This window comes from Taeniopygia guttata, chromosome 3 (assembly GCF_048771995.1).
Source record: "Taeniopygia guttata chromosome 3, bTaeGut7.mat, whole genome shotgun sequence".
NCBI classification, from domain to species: domain Eukaryota; kingdom Metazoa; phylum Chordata; class Aves; order Passeriformes; family Estrildidae; genus Taeniopygia; species Taeniopygia guttata.
This window is the reverse complement of record NC_133027.1, coordinates 26,070,965-26,087,455: the sequence shown is the minus strand read 5'-3', so window position 1 is coordinate 26,087,455 and position 16,491 is coordinate 26,070,965. Positions and strand designations below refer to the sequence as shown.

General features: G+C 35.7%; 1 long non-coding RNA gene across 2 annotated transcripts in view; it reads right to left on the bottom strand.

The window, feature by feature from the left end:
* LOC140683659 (uncharacterized) overlaps positions 1-16,491 on the bottom strand; it is a 47,826-nt gene that overhangs the window by 9,899 nt on the left and 21,436 nt on the right. For both annotated transcript variants that reach the window (XR_012054887.1, XR_012054886.1), the window contains exon 2: positions 2,390-2,431. This is a non-coding gene — a long non-coding RNA (uncharacterized lncRNA). The remainder of the gene's footprint in view (positions 1-2,389; positions 2,432-16,491) is intronic.

Here is a 16,491-nt window from a genome sequence, read left to right as displayed (position 1 = left end):
AATGATGATAAACAAACAGTATATTTGTAATTATATATCCATTTTTATTCCTCTAACAGCCTCTTTTTCATCTGTCAGGGCATGTCTGGAAGATTGACTTTTCCAGTACCTAATGGTGTGTTCTGGGCATTTGTAACAGAAGAGGATGACCAAAGGAAAAAAAAATAAAAAAAGAAAGGGGTGTAAAAATAAAGTTATCAAAGGAACATCACCACCACTAATAATAACAGTCATCATCATCACCATCAAGATAAGGTTGACAACAGTGGTAGGAATCTGGTCTACTTTTCTGTGCAGAAGGAAGGTGTTTGTCTTCAAGATCAATGTAGTGGGGTTTAGTGGGGTTACTGGGACATAAAATTTGGAATGCTAATGCTAGGCTGTTTCTCGTGGTTGACTTTGCTTTTTCTTTTACGCCTGTGCCACAGCTGTTCTCCAAAGGAGCCACAGGAGATGGGACTAATGTCAGGCTTGTCAAAAGAGTGTGTGCCTGAAGACTACACCCTTCCCCCTTCCTCTGCCAGAAGCTTCACACTGTGCTGATTTCCAGGCCGTCTCCTTCATTTCCATTACATAGCAATACCAGTAAGCACACACGGAGCCCTCAAGGCAGCACATGGTTTGTGTTGAATCTAATCCACAGGGATGTAGAGATTGAAGCAGATATGCTTGATCAAATAGAATGGGCAGTTTCACATTTCTGTATCTGTGCCTTCATTCCTCAGGGAGACCCAAGATGCACAGCATCACAATCCTTGGAGAAACTGCTTCTTCCTTACTCAGCAACAGTTTGCTTCTGAAAATGAGTCTCCACCTTTCTGGAATCATTGCTCTATTAGTGATGTTTAAAAGATACAAGTCTTCATACTACCTTCAAAGAGATGTGTAGGATACTCTGAACTTGTTCACAGAAATCTTGAACTTGTTCAAGAAAACTTGCTTCACTGTCCACAGACACAGCCATAATCTTCCTACCATCTGTGCTCATCCTCAGCTGAAAAGGACCACTAGTTTTACTATGTTTATAGTATCTTTTGATACTTTGAATTTTCCCCAATATTATGTTTTCTATCCTGTTCTCCTGACAATCTAGGGAGCAGATTGTTAACTTTCAACCTAATCCATGAGATGGATACTAAAAAAACATCATAGACTTCTCTGGTGTTTGCATTTTGCAGAGGATGTTGAGAAACTGGAGAGGCTGCAACATGATTTGAGAGCTGGAGAAAATGTTTAAACCCCCTCAATCTGCTTAGGTTATCAAAAAGAAGACAAATTTGACTTGTTCACTGTGTTTAAACACATCTGCTGAAACGTTTTGACCTTGTAAACTCATACAGAACAGGAGTTTCATGAGGACTGAAACCACACACAAATGTTAATGAATTCAGAGCATAGAGAAAAAAGTGGAAAACCTTTTTGTTTTGGAACTTTTAAAACTAAAATTTATTTCTGCATTTCAAAAGATTTTAATTTAAATATTTAAGTAAGTGAAAAGACTTAAATGAAAGGGCCTAGCTAATAATTTTATGTTGGCCCAAACCTTTTGTTTGTTAAAGCAAACATTGGGCTGACTCATTATGATAATAATAACTGCTCTAGTGGTATAACTACCACTGTGTTAATTATTCTAGTGCTGAAGAGAAATCCCCTGCGGTGGGTTTTGTACTTTTGTAAGCTGATGTAATTTAAAAAATGCAACCAGATTCTGGAACTACCTGAGGATTCTTGAGTACACAAACAACCACCCAACCACCATCTTCTAGCAATGAGAAAGTTTGAACATGGCCTACCAACATTTTATTCTGATAGGTTTTTTTCACTTATACTGAAAAGGAGAGGGAAAACCTATTAATATTATTACTATTATTGTTTTTTGGTCTTAGTAATCATTTAAATCTTTCCCATGAGTACCTTCTGATGTACAGCAACCTTCAGGTGGAGTTTTCTTACACCATCTAATATTTTGATTTGAAGATGATCAGCTTTATAAAAAGTATTTGCTAAAAGAATCATTATGAAGATTCCTGCACATTAACCAAAATATTTTAGATAATTTAAACTGTCACACGCAGGGTTGTAGGGAATTCAAGGAAATAGACATCAGGGTTAGACTGTTGAAGCAATCAGGGAAATGGGCTCCTTAGGGAGAAAACCCAACTTTTTTCTGAAAGAGGAATCTCAACCTTGGGGTCTCGGTGAGAGAAAGAAAAATGTGAAGTGAAAGAATACATTTTCAAAATTCTTATGACGCAAACTCTCAATGTGTTAATGCAGACCTTGTACCTGCACTGAACATTTTGGAATACGTGGTAGTATTTTTCTCTCACTCTACAGAATATCAAGTTTAAAGACAATAAGATTAACAGTCTCCAACAACAGTATTTACATCTGCTCCATAGGCCAGCCAGCAACTCTGGACTCCTCCAAGCTGTTCGGAAAAAGAAAGCATTTGAGTAATTGGACAAAGGTGCTTGGTGGAGCTCTAAAATAATCACTACCATCCCTCATCTTTCCCAGCTCTAAATATACATTTGAACTCTATCTTTTAATCCTGTTTTTCGGCAGAACATCTTTAATCTCTTGCCCTCCATTCTAAGAAAAATTCATCCGCATGTGAGTTTAAGTAGAAGCTACTATTTATAGCAGTTTAAAGTGGTTTATATTGTCTAAATTTTTATTATACTGTCATGATAAATTTTCAGGCTTTTTTCCCAGTGTTTTGCTGTGAATAGAGGATCAGATATATACTCTGCTTACATTGTCTAACTACTGAAGCTGGATGATTTTTTTTCTTCCCATAACAATTACCTTTACCCCTTCATTTCCTTTTCTAAAATACAATTTGAGGTGATTTATAAAAAAGTTGCAAATTTGACTTGCCTTTTTATAAATTGTTCCTGCCAAGTGAAAAATAAAGACAAAATCTAGTAATGAGAATTTTCCAAATACTTTCAATCCTATGGTTTTGTTCACAGCAAGTCTAAGGTTCCATTCTTAAGTCTCTTGCACTGTCAGTGCATCATAGGTAAGATGCAACATGTTTGCTTGGATATTTGATTAAAAGATGTCCTATTCAAACCCTCTGTCTTATCTTTTGAAGTGTTTCAAGCCTCTTCCAGTTCAATGCAGTGTGGTGGTTCTCACTGCCACTCCTTGTAAACTCCTGTTTAAACTCCTAAAACATCTCAGAAACAATTAGTTAATGTTACTTTGATTAGTGAAATAATTGCATTGTATATTCTGGTTCTGTGGTCATATAGAAAAAAGCAATTATTTGCACAGCCTGCTACTCACACCCTAAATATTTGGGTGATGATTTCCTGGATACATTATGCTGAGCTAGTACAGAAATTTGATGCCGTGTTTTGGGAAGGGAAAGGTCTAAAAACTGGCTGGATTAGCCACTGGTCTAAAGACTGCTTACTTCTTAGTGACCATTACACAGGATAGCCCAGGTTCTTAACGACTGTTTTATTTTGTTTTAATTCTATGGTTGTTGTGACAGGATGAATTATCAGATGTAGGAAAAAGACATCTGGATTTAATTAATCATTAGCCCCCTCAGCATTTGCTGGAAGCTCCTGCAGGAGTGAGGAGAAGGTTCTGAAACCTCTATAAGATGGACTCAATTCATGTACATAGCAAGAATTGTTCAGGAGTCTCTGAAATATAAAGGAAGGTCTTTCCAATGTGAGATTAACAGACTGAAGCGCTCATTAAATAAACCTATTCAGATCAAGTCTTTTCTGTGCCCAGTTTTATGCCTCACACTTCAGAAAAATATGTATTTCAAATAAGAAAGGAAAGCAGAGTGAATTATCTGAAGTCTTGAAGATGCTATTTATCTGGGAAGAATAAATAAGTAGTGCTAAACTTCAAGAATTGTGCCTGGTGAAAGGATCTGAAATAAAGAGAGGAAGAAAAAAGCTTGATTTCTTGGTCAGTTAAGGACCGCTCAAGAAGTATTAGGCAGAAACCACAGTATGGAAGGTACAATTTACCAACAGGAGAACTTTCCATGATTAAGAAGTAAGGAACACGTTCCCATATTCCTGGGAAAAGCCCACCCCCAAGCAAGCTGGGGTGAGCCTCCAGCACCATCTTGTCTTCCACCACCAGGGAAATTTAAGTTTTGGTTACCCTCCTCCAGATGAATGCTGTAAACCTTAGACCAGTGGTTTCCAGTTTGGAAGACAGGACATGATCACATTAAATAGGAACAATCAGGTCTAAACTAATGAGTTTTGTTTCTGCAGGACAGTATCAACATTGGTCTTGTGACCAGTCTGCAAGAGGGAGGAGGCTGAGACGCCAGCCCCAGTAATGCATAGGACAGGGCTGATTTATGTTCCTGACTCAGTAATATAAATTCTGGTTCCAGTTAAGTCACTCACACAACTGTTTGTTGCTTGGGTTTCAGTCTCTGATCTAGTGTATAAAACAGCAATTCTGCAACAGAAGAAGCTAAGTCTACCCACTTGCACCCACAAGGTTTCTAATTTTCAAGCCCTTCTTTAAAGTTAACAGGTAAAATCCTTTAACCCAGAAAATTCATTGGCCTAGATTAGTGCTTTAACCCCTGAACTACTAGACAAAAAGAATAGAGAAAGATTCTCTATGCCAGATATTTTGTGAAAAATTTGTCTTGAAGAAAATCAAATGAAGCTATTGTATATATTCAGCAGGATTTATGTAAAGTTTTAGGTGCCTGAAACTCAACTTTTCAAGGGGAAAAACCTGCCCCTTTTTACCACTGTCACCTACTGCTAAGATGTTCTTCTGCACTTTTAATTTTGTTAAAGCGTTAACACATTTATTCATACAAAGTTATACTTCATGTTTGGACATGATCCCTTTGCATATAATGTCTTCACTCTTTTCTGGAAAGGCATGACCTGACAACAGCTGTTACTCTTATGAGAACAATGTCCTGAGTATTGTTTAGATGTTTGCTGCTGTTTTAAATGTCTTTAGGAGACCAGGGAACATTGCTTGTCTATAGTTTATTTTACAAAGGGACAAAAAAGTTAACTGTGTCATGATCTTAGAAGATAAAAAAGAAAGAAGAAAAGATGCTGTTTTGTAATTAGAGCATGTGTGCAAATACCTCTTTTTGACTGTGCCTGCTGATATTAAAATGCAGTACCAATTGCAACAGACTTAACTCTTTATAACATGACAATATTTTTCCTTTTTTTATCCATTTCTAAAAGTAACAGAGTATTAGAACAGTCTCTCACACTATTTACAAATTATAAGAAGATTTTTTAAATTATATCCCCATACTATTTTTTGCTTAGCTATTTCAGAGCAACTGTGATATAGTAGAAGTACTAGTAAATGGATTGTTGGTTCCAACATATAGAACTTATACATTTCTCAGACAGCCCAAACAAGTACTTAGCTACTTCTTAATCCCCCACTGCTCAAAGCAGACAACAATTGTTTTCTGAATAATTGTTATTACTGCTCAAATTTGATTTTTCTTGTCTCCTTTCTTTCCCCGCTCATAGCTATCAGTTATGGCATTGAAAACCGTCATGGAAAGAAATATGAGCCCACCAATGCAAAAAGAGAAGTGCAATAAGCAATATAAGTGCAAGCCAGGAAAAAAAAGTATGCAAAATATAAAAAGAAGAATAATTTTGGTATTTTTTCTTTCTATGTTAGTGTGTTTTTACTATTGCATCTCATTTCAAGAAAGAAGTTTTCCCATTATAAGCTAGTTTTTTAAATTAAAAGAAAACAAAACTGGCACTAATAAAGAGCTCTATGTGCAGTTTTTAATGGGGAAAAAAAGTTGTAAGAATCTCAAGAGTAGATGAAGGGCTGTCGAAACCTATGGCTGTGACAATGCTTGTGGGAAAGTCTGGAACAGCAGGGAGGAAAGTGTGAGCCAAGAAACCTGAAAAATAGTCCAAGTAATTTCATAAAGTCCTTCTTTTAATAATGTGGGTTTAATTTTCATAATATATTACCATTTGGTTTGTTTCTTAGGGACCTGTGTTTATTAGAGAGCATTCCCTGAAGCTCTCAGTCTATGGGAGTTCTCCTAAACTCCTTCAACATGGAGCTTTAGTGGTTTTCCTCTGTTTTGAGAGGGTACATTAATAACCACACACTAGTCTAGGCATTAAATAGGCCACCCACCCTTCAAGAAGTGAAGTTCACATTTTTATCCCCTCTTAATGGCAGCTAGCCTAATGGGAATGATGTCAAGGGGTGCAATACTCTGTGTGTCTCTTTACTCCTGTCTTCGTGAGGACCTTGTCCTGTTTGACAGCTATTTGTTCAGTCAGGGAATGTTACAGAGGGGTGATTTAGTGCTGAGGAGAAAGGACTGGTGTCACCCCCATTAGCAGAACTGATGTCCAGCTTTTCTGTTGCCCTTTGGTCATGTCTGCATACATATGACCTGGAAGACATTCTAAATACTCATAGCTCTCAAGTTTGTCACTCACACATGCTGCACAGCCATAACCTATTAGCAACATCTGCAGAGGTGGGAGCCTCATTTTCTGGCTGACTCCAGATTGCTTATTCTTGCTCTTGTAACTCTCTCCCTGTCTGCCTCTGGCCAGCTCTGCTGAGTCTACCCAGGAGCAGACACATGGGCACAAACGAGGTTTCTGAGGAAGTGCATGTGTGTGCATTTGTGTATGTACAATCTTCTATTACCAGCAGGGCTGGCAGCTCTGTTTATTTAAAATTGCCTGGCGCTTTCCGCTACAAAATCTAATTTCCAGTTGCCAAAATGGAACTATTTTATCCAATATATTTCAAGTCAACAGCCAACCTCCAACTCAGAAGTTTGTAAGGGGCATGTGTGTATTTATTTGAAGTTATCAGACAAGCCCCTTCAGCAGTTTCCTGAAAGTTAAGAATACCAATACTTTGCTTTACAAACTTTTTTAATGTGGCAAACTTTTGCCACATTAAAAAACACAGCTCTTCGGTGAGAACCAATGCCTTCACAGTAGGAGTGTCTGCCAGCTCATATTGGCAAATTGGCAAGCTGCTAATCTTGGTGAATACTCTTTCACTGATAATGTGTCCAAATCTGGCTGAGATTTAAGTGAACACATCAGAAGTTGCAACCTGCCCTGTAATTGCAGCTTTGTTTGCTGTTGCTACAGCGACCTGAAGGAAAATCAACTGGTTGTAAACTCCACTCTAGTGTCCCTTAATTGACAGGGCTCCAGCTTCTACTGCTGCCAGAGCTGACACCCATCCTACAAGTCCTTAGGACATGCCTCACAATGTATCATACATTTGGTAGCTTCACATTATGATTGTGACCCACATTCAGTGGTCTAAAAGGGCCAGGAACCACCCTCTAGCTCTGACACCTGATAACTTGGCTGCATCCATACTATATAATACTCAATCTAATGTCCCTAAATTTGTGATATATATATATATATATATACACACCTTTTTTTTTTTTTTATTTGTGACATGCTAAAACTACTGCACTGATCTTTTGCTCTGTGATGTCTTGAATTCACGACACTTCCAAATCCGCCTGTGCATTGTAGCCATTCCTTAGATGTTTCTCAGCATTCAGTAGCCCAGTTAGCTACTTCCCTGACCAGAAAAGTACACGATGGAGTATCCAAATCCTTCCAGGACAAAGATTCTTCGTGGAAGAAAAAAGTAAGGGTATTTATAGCAAAACTCATTCAGTAATTGTATTTTCATACTGATTGGTAAAGAGGCCAAAATCAAGGTGGCTCAGAAGGACCAGAAGGGGTACATCACAGCAGGCAGGCCTTACTCACCAAAGGCAGCTCTTCCCATCCAGAGCCCAACACTTGTCCCCGCTATCAAGCCGCTATCAGCAAATGCTAACAATGTGACCTATCACTTCCAGTGATAATCAACAAAGAAGAAGACCCATCCAAATGTGATATCAAGTTACTTCATTTGTTCAAGTGGAAGGAACTTTGTCTGGTTTAGTGGGAGATCAAAGGGCTGTTATATCAGGTTTCTCTTTTATCTTTTTTATTTATTTATTTATTAAATTTCCTTTAAAATGAAAAATCCAGACGTTCTTCATACATAAAGGAATAGTAATCTAATAGTTTCTTCAGATACTCATAATTTAAGAATTTCCAGATCAAATGCCATTTCCACCCTTTTAGTATATATTTTAAATATGTGATTTTATTTATGGTTTAATAAAACATAAATATAGAGAATACTGTATAGTTTGTATTAGTAGAAAACACAATCCATTTTTTTTTTACAAGTCTTAATCACAATGTGCATTTTTCTCTGTTTCTGGACATGTAATCTTTTATTACTGTGTCTGCTTTGCAAAATTTTCTTGAACTGTTTAACTTTTTTTTAAAAATTAATTGTCTATTAGCTGTCTAATATAAATTTCCAATCAACTGCTGGAAAAAATCCTGTTTGATTGCTCCTTTTTACTAGAATTGCCTTCCATTGATTATGAACATAATCACTTGGATACTGGAAATGCCAGATTAAAAAGCCAATCAATCATTTCTAATAATTTTTGGTGTTGTGAAAGGAAGAAAAGGACCCTTAAAACAGCACATGATATTTTCAAGTAGAGCAGCTTTTAAAAAGCTTTTATCAACAGCAGCTGTCACAGATGGGTTATGTTAGTCAATAAGACTCCAAAACAGGAAAAAAGCTCCCATGCTTATATAAATGAGAAGAATATCAGCTTGATTATAATACTCTTTCACTAAGGGAATATACAATGTTAGGCTTGTCTGTGTTTGCTTAAACATGAGTAAAAAAGTGTAGACCATAAAAATACACTTCAGAGCCCCTTTTCCCATCTAAAAAACTCCCATCAATTCATATGCTCAGTGATTAAACAGAACACCATGTATCATTCTGCATATTTTGAGCACTTCGTAGGAGCCTGGATGAGAGAAGTGCTAAGAAGATCTTGAAGCCAAACACTGAATTGTTCAGTCAAAGCATAACAATTTATTGCCAAATTTGTTTCTGAAGACTATAGATATTTTTATCTTAATGTATTGCAAATTGATGTAGTTACTCATTTTTACTCGAATCTTTACAGAGCCATAATTATAAAAACCTGTTATCCATAAAATTAGCATAGACAGTCACAAGCCAAAAGATATTAATAATCTGAAAATTAATAGAACTTTGTCTGACATGAGCTCACATTTTCTGATTTTAGTCACGTCAATAGAATTAAGTGAAGTGCACTCAGTGATTCTTGTAATCTGTTAAAACACAGCTCTTCATGAAGTGAAAATTATAATGGTTATATTTGTCAAGTTCATTGAAGAAATAATTAGCATCAGAACACTGATTTAAAAAATATTTATCTAGCCATATCTATCAGCTTAATCTAATAACAAATTATCTGTTTTAGTCTCTGCTATCAATATTATGTTCTTATTCTTTCTATGCATGTAAAGTGTACAGATAAAAAAATGCAAGCATGTTCTTGATCTTATGTACATAGCACTTGTACAAACATAGAATTGTTTGGGTTGAAGATAACCTTAAAAATAATCTAGTTCTAAACCCCCTGCTGTGGGCAGGGACACCTTCCAGGTTGCTCAAGTTCTCATCCAGCCTGGTCTAGAACACTTCCAGGGATGGGACATCCACAACTTCTCTATGCAATATATTCCAGTGTCTCTCTGCTCTTGTTTTAAGAAACATAATTCGTTTAGGTTCCACAATTTGTGATCTTGGCAGTCCAGTGGTGCACCTTCAGCAAAACAGTCACTAAAGGGTTTCATATGCTGAAGAAGGATCCAAATCACCTGAAGTTAAGGTGGGACCTTGGCTGACTATAAGCATCAGAATACTGCTGAACAGTGGTAGTACTACTGTCACCTCTTATCTGAAGAACAGGCAACCATTCACATAAAAAAAAAAAAAAGTAATGCTTTAGAACAGCAGTTCCAACATCAGAACCCATATTAAAGAGCAGTGAAATATGGGTGAGGGCCAGAAGTCTGAGCACTCTCCTTTGACTGTCCCTCATACTCATGTAGGTTAATGTTATCCACACCTTCCCAAGAAGGCTGTCTTTCTCAGTTTATTCTATTGGGAATGCAGAGTCTTGACTCAGTGTCATGAATTCCATTTCCTAGAACTGCAAATCAGGTGTAGTTAAGACACATCAAAAGGCTCTTCTCAGAATGTGCCCAAGCAAGAGAACACCATTCACACCAAGTGCACATTACAATGGACTGCACAGTTTGAATTACACAGGTTGCTGTATGCAGAGGATCAGCTGGAGAACCACTCATTTCTGTATTCACTTGTACTTCTTTCCAAACTGCTTTTCCCCCCTTATACCTGATATTTTGGTATCCTGATTATATTGGAAAGGTTTCTTTAACTACCTGCCTGACATAACCATTGGCTTGCTTTCAACAAGGAGGTGTTGGGGGAATCTCAGGACAGAAATTATTCACTGTAATATATAGAAGAAAATGTTCTACATTTCAACTACATTAAAACAAAACAAAACAAAACAAAACAAAACAAAACAAACAAACCTAATTCTGAACTATAATCCTTCAGAGAACAAAGTTCCCTAATATATGTCTCTTAGTTCTTTAAGAACTAAGAACTTAATACATTTTCCTGTTGGTGACATTCTCCTTCATTCAAATAGTCTGAAAAATATAATTAATTCAGAAGAGTAAAAATCAGTCTGTAATTAATTTGAATTTTTCTGCCTACATTTCAGATCAGCCTCATTCTAAGTGTATTTGTTATTTCTAACACCATTGATCTAGTAAATACCTACTCCCCCTAAAATCCTTGCCCTGTATTACTGAAAACCAGACTACGGAATCTGTAGAAAATCTATTCTGAGCTTGTCTGTAAGTTCATTTTGGATATCTGCTAAATATACAGTTTTCTAAACTCTTTTAAAGATAAGACATTGGCAATTCTATGGGACCTATCATATAACACATTGTAAAACTTTTAAAAGTTTAAAATGTTTCACTGTATCAAGATGCCAGAAAGATAAGAAAGGAATGTGTTAGTTTGCTCTTAATAAAGACAAAAGGACAGGCCAGTACGTTATGAATTGTAAAGCTGCTAAAGATTAAGAGGTGCAAAATTATAAATAAAATGATAATACTATTTAACAGGAATTAAATTCTCAGTCAGATTTTGTATATTTTGTTCTTTATGTGCACAGCAGCAATATATTTAATATTAACAGTAGTGTTATTTTGATAAAAAAACTATTTTGCAAAATTATAATGTAAAAATAAAGATAGCAAAAAAGGTAATTAAAAATAGAACTGTTCTAAATGGCTCATAAATCAAACACCTAAATAAAACAACAAAATTTAGTTCAAACTGATAGTAAAATTTAATTTGTTTGAATATGAAGTCTTGAAGTAGTCAATGAATCAGTAAAACTGAACTCACTACAGCTTAAAAGGAGGAGAGACTATCAATGAATTCTGCTTAGGATTGAATGATGTAAATGGCAAGAAATGCAAACAGAAATGTTACTTATTTTTCTTATTCAGTGCTAATCAAACACTTAAGATTGTAAAAATTTAAGAAAGTAAAAGTTTAAGATTGCTATTTCTCAAAACATATTCACAATGAAATATTGAGGCAATCCATCCTTCTGTCTAGCAATTTCTTTCTCTTTCCCTTCTTTCTGGTTTGTACTGCAGGAGGATCCTAGTCTAGCTCCTACTGAGTGCTAGCCCTGACTATCATACTCTTTTTCTTATTTTTCTTCAGCTACATTTCCAATCATATAGCTGTAGCAGAAAATCTTGTATAGAGATAGAAAAGATACCAACCTTCTTGTTCACACTTCTATCAAGTAATTGCCATTGTTTGGTAAACCAGAGGAAGAAATTCAGGCTGTATGTAATATTTTCACTCAATTTCCTCTCCAAAGTCATTAACTTAGTTAGCAGAGTCATAGTCATTCTGCCAAAGCACTGTGTATCTTTGGCATTCCCAGATAATGAGACATAGAATATATTCCTGTAGGTATAACTGAATTCTGAAATAAATACTTACTATAGTATAAAATACACTTGGGCAGCATTTTCATTACAGCACTTAATTCAGCTGAATTCTGTATGAATGCCTCAGAATTACTCTGAAGAGTATCATATTTGCAAAATAGATTTGACAGATGTACAACAGTTCACAAAGTATTTAACAGAGGTAACACCTCCAAAGCAAAATTACTTCCAAAATAAAATTAATCAAAAAAGAGGCTTCAATATAATGAATCTGAAAGCCTATATGTTTTATTGAAGTGCCTAAAAGAGACTAAAAAGTCTGAACCTTCTTAAAACTGGAGGTGGAATATCTACACTCTAAAGAGGATTTCCAAAATACCAATTTTTAAGTGACTTTAGGACTTTTAAGACATACATTGGTAGGAGAAGTATTTCAGTTGGGTTTTAAAACTAGCTCCTAAGGCTTGTGAAAATTATTCTAATGATTTGTTTTCAAAACCATTACAGTTCATTACATGAGATAACAAACATTCTGAATAAGTACAGCGGCCAAAACAGTTTATAAATTAAGGCAAATCTGGAGCCTTTTATTTCTGCTATCTTTCCGAGATTTCAAAATTTTGTAAACCTAAACTTAAAGCTATACTTAGAGATACTTATTTCTTTTTGATTACTTCAGATGGTGTTTCTGCCTGTGCTGAAGAGATTGCAAACTATAGAAAGCATATCTCGGTAAAAGACAGATATCTGATAAGATCTTTCATTAAGTATATATTCAAATTCCTTTATGTCCAAAAATAAGTATTTCATAATATATGAAACAGATGTTTTCAGAATGGAAAAATGTAGAAATTTTATGCAATTAACAAAATGAATTATAGTGTTCTTTTTCTGTTTATACATTAATGCAATGCAGAACCCCATATAGCTGCTCCCTAACTATGTAGTTGGTAAATCTATTGTCTCTTGTTACCTAATATCAGCTGCAAGTTGATCAGAATGGAGTAATTTGCATTATTGTTATATATTTATTTTTCAAGAGCCATCAGCTGAATAGGCAGACCTCTACTTAGGGTGATGCCTCCTGCCCTGAAGTTTTTCAGAAATGTCAAGGTCCCGGACAGCAGTTTCTCTGCTCCTCCCCTCTCTTCAGTGCAGGCAACCACCCCCAATATAACCCAACACAATGCAACCCAACCCCACCCAACTCAATGCAATTCCATAGTCCATAAAAGAGAAAGAAAATCTCATGCCCCCACACCTAACTCTGTGGCAGGTGGAGTCAATGGAAGTTTTGCCTATGACCTCAGTAAGAGCAGCACTCTCTAAACCTCTTTTATTCAAGCAGGTCAATAAACTCTTATTTACACAGTGACAGCAACATATTTGGACCACGTATTTTTGCTTCCAGTTAGACTAACTTAACATTGGAAAATGTTATATAGTCATAAATTCTGAAAGCATTTAATGGGGCTTTTAGGTATATAATCTTCTGCAAAACAAGAGATTGTGCAGCTGAAACCTGATGTTTTCTCTGAAAGTGCTATTGAGGTACCATTTTCTTGTACATAGTGTGGTTGTTAGTAGACATATGGGGTTTTATATCAGAATAATGAATGAAAAGTAGACATTGTTTATTTGTAATATATGCTACTGAGCATCTGAATTAATAAGATTAAATTTATGGATGGATAGCATGCCCAAGGAAGTAGAAAAAATTACTGCTTATATTTCAACCTCTGACATAAAGAGTAGCTGAGACAGAATTTCGATGTGTTGCTGGTTTTGTTATCTGTTCCTGAGAAACTGTTGTTTCAGTACTAACTTCACCTTTAGAGGAGGGAGAGCAAATATCCGTGTTATGAGCATAACTAGAAAGTAGACCAATTTCGGCAAAGCTTCTTTCCAAACATCAGTCTACCTCAATGAGGTAGGGGAAAGGGTTAGGGTTAGGATTAAAAATGGCACCATAGATTGAGATTCCAGTTGGATGCATCCTTTTCTGACTGAAGAAAGAGAAAAATGTAACTGTGATGGAGTTCTGGGGTGACCACATCTGCCCATTAGGGACTGGACATCCATCTCTCTTTACGCAGAGTTACCCAGCAGCCATCATTCACATAAAAACTCCCAGTCCATTACCAACAGTTGACCTTGTGACCTTACATTAAATGCTTCACATCCCATTACTTTCCTCCCAAGTCATCTATTTTCCTAATTTTTTACAATAATGCACTTCAGCTTTGTCACACATTTCTGGCTCCAGTTCTGGAAAATGTTTCTGTTCAAGAAAACACTCCACTGTGTGCCTTATTTTGCTTATCTCCTGAAATCAAAATGAAGCATGATGTTACCGTTAGCTCTCCATAGAGATAGAACGAAAACACACTTACAGGCTTCTCTGTCCTGGGCTCTGAATGATGGCAGTTATTTTTTCCAGTCTGTTTCAAACAGAAGAACTAATGTAATCATAAATGAATTGAAATAAAATCCTAATAAAGGGTCTTTAGAAGAATATTCATGTTTCCACTTAAAAAAAGGTTTATTATACTTGTAAAAGATATTTGAAGCATTCTAGCTTTCTAAAGAACTGCAGTATACTTCTGCAATAGCTTGCTACCCATTACTGAATAGATTTAATTATACTTGCTCTGTAGTAGAATTACAGCTACAGATGTTTTTTTGCTACTGATTGGAACGTCAGTAATAATTTAATTAGATATTATGACAGTTTCCATGGCTTATATGTTAACACAGTTAAATTCTCTCTGTAAACTAATTTTGAGAACAAATGTTTCTGTTGAAAATCTTTTACAGTGGAAATGTTTCAAAGGTAGAAAAAGTTAATTACAAGGCTTTTTTCCCCTCTTCTAAATCCTCTGAAGGAGCAGGAACATTTTCCATGGAAATATGGTCAGTCACTGAAATGTCAAAGGGGTTCTAACTGAGCAGTATACGGAAAGTATATGAAATTTAAACGACCTCACAATCTAAGTTAAATGGTACTATTTATTTATATAACTAGAGTGACCCTCAGTGTGCAGAAGATACGCTTTTTACTGCGTGGTTTTCATGATGCGAGAATGTTGAATGGCAGTATTATATTTAATTAAAAGCAATAGTGGGCCTACCCAGATGTTAAAAGGGCTTGATCTGAACAGTGTGTTGACATCAGATGAATAGGAAAGGCCACCTGCTAGCTCCACTTTTGGCTTTGTGGATGATTTGCATTCCTGTGGGCTGTTGCTCTGCATGATTGCTCTCAGCACTTCACAGCCCCATGAACTGTTTAATATCATGGATACCTTCCAGCCATGTAGGCTATCTCCTTTTGTAACATCAGTGCAAAAGAAAGAGTGACCATTTGCATGATTCTGATGGGTAGAGCATGATGTTTTCACTTAGCATATACCACATCAAAGAGGAGGAAATACTTTTCTATAAACTAGATTAAGATAAAAATTAATCCATTCTTGCCTGAGAGACCATTTTTTTTTCCTTTTTCTGAAAGATGCTCATCATTTGAACCTGAGTACAGTAGAGTTCAGACTGTATCTTTGATTTTTCCCTTGAGCACAGAATGTTTCTCATTTAAATATGTAAAAGTTAAATAATTCACTAAATATGTGCATTGTTTGAACGCTGAGAAACCCTTCAGTAGCATAAATGTATTCATGAACACAAAGGCAACTATTAGACTTCATGTGCTTTATCACTATTAGACTGCCAGTGCACTCCTATTTGCTGTTATCTTTCAAAAAAACTACAAATATTCTAAAGGGAGAGGCAAGAAAAATGCAATTAAAAAGAGAAAGAAATCATTATACCATTTTTCCACCAGGTAATACTAAAAGACAAAAGAAAAATTTCAGATTTGTGATTCTGTGAACTGTCCCTTATTGAGAATACACGTGCTGCATGGAACTCAGTCCAAGTTCCTTATAAGTTCCCAACTCAAAGGTTGTTGTATCATCATTCAAGGAGTGGAAGGATGCCATAATTTAAAAATAGCCACAGTTATTTTCCAGATTCCCTTGTATTTCCAATTTATATTTATTTCTGCAGTGATTAGCTGACTTCATCGCAGCAAGCTCTCAGTGACAGTTTGTTACAGTTTTATACTTCAGTACTAAATAATAAAATAATAATATGCTTGCTTTTGTTTTTGTGTTTGATGTCTCTTTTTCCTTAGGCAGTGTAATGATTTAAGGTACAAGACAGTAAAATCAAATGTTAATTCACAAAAGGTTTATATACAAAATATAATTCACTTCTAACTTGAGGTTAAAGTATTTTTAAGATTTTAAACATTTTAAATCAACTACTTTCTATAACCAGACAATTACTATCTTGACAAATTATTCAGTTACTTAAGAACTGGATTAATGGAGATTAAAGAGGAATTTATATACCTAAATGCCTCTTTAACCTGCTTAACTCTAAAGCACAGATTTTCTGACTTCTTACTCAACTAACTGCAGTATATAAAATTCCTATGGATTTAAAC